This window comes from Pyrus communis, chromosome 13, assembly GCF_041283825.1.
Source record: "Pyrus communis isolate YQ-2024b chromosome 13, ASM4128382v1, whole genome shotgun sequence".
NCBI lineage: Eukaryota > Viridiplantae > Streptophyta > Magnoliopsida > Rosales > Rosaceae > Pyrus > Pyrus communis.
Window position 1 is genome coordinate 16,296,593 of NC_142577.1, and position 1,142 is coordinate 16,297,734.

The window sequence follows — 1,142 nt, forward strand, 5'->3', positions numbered from 1 at the left end:
GAGTGATGAATTCAAGTACTTATGTGATCCTTCTTGCCTAAAGGTGTAGTATTGCATAAGATTATGTCCTTTATACTTGGCTATGCAATGAAGTTGAAATTCATATACTTTATGGATAGTTTCTTGCCCAAAGGTGTAACTGGTTTCATAGTTTAAGTGTGACAAGACGATTAAGACTAGTTCTTGTTTACAACACTTATGAATTTTCAAACCAAATGTCTCATGATGCAGGGTTTAATATGCTTAACCTTGTTAACATTGAAAAGTTGAATGGTAACAACTTCAACACTTCGAAGCAACATATTGAAATGAATTTGGGAATTCTTGAGTTCAACATTGCTTTCAAGACTCCTAAACCAACAACATTAGTTGTTGGAAGCACTACCCAAGAAAGAGAACACTTTGCCAAATGGGAAAAAGCCAATTAGATGTCTTTTCTCATTATGCAAAATGCAATGAAAGAACACATCAGAGATGGCATATCCAGTTGTGACTTAGCCAAGGACTATATGGCTAGGATTAAGGAGAAGTTTAAGTGGTACGACAAGGCTAAAGTGGGTGCATCACTTTCTGCCCCCATTAACAGCAAGCATGATAGGTCAAGTAGTGTACGTGAGCATTTGTTGAAGATGGTGAATATTTCCAACAAACTGAATGCAATAGAGATTGGTATCACTGATCAATTTCTGGTGCATATGGCCTTGTGTTTTTTGTCTGGAGAGTATGGCCAGATCAAGGTCAACTATAACACTTAAAAGGAGACATGAAGCATCAATGAACTCATTGCCATCTATTGTCAAGAGGAAGAGAGGTTAAAGAAGTAAAAAACAGACATAGTGGAATTGGCTAATCTTGTCAATACTAGCAAAGGCAAAGGGAAAATGATTGTGGGGAACAAAAATGATAATTAAAAGGGCAACAAACCCTCTGGAGCTCAAACCACACCAAATGCTACAATAGGTCCCAAGAAACAGTTCAAAGGTTCTGGTGTGTCTCTCAAAACTAGTGGAGCCTCTACCTCACTTGGTTTACAAGTTCAAAAGACCCTCATTTTAAAGTGTTATCACTGTCAATCCACTAAACATTTAACGAAGAACTGCCCAACTTTTAAGGCATGGCTAATTAGGAAAGGTATGACTGTT

General features: G+C 37.4%; 1 pseudogene; it reads left to right on the plus strand.

Moving 5' to 3' along the window:
- The first annotated feature begins 215 nt into the window (after positions 1-215).
- LOC148691845 (uncharacterized) lies at positions 216-911 on the plus strand (annotated as a pseudogene).
- The last annotated feature ends 231 nt before the right edge of the window (positions 912-1,142 follow it).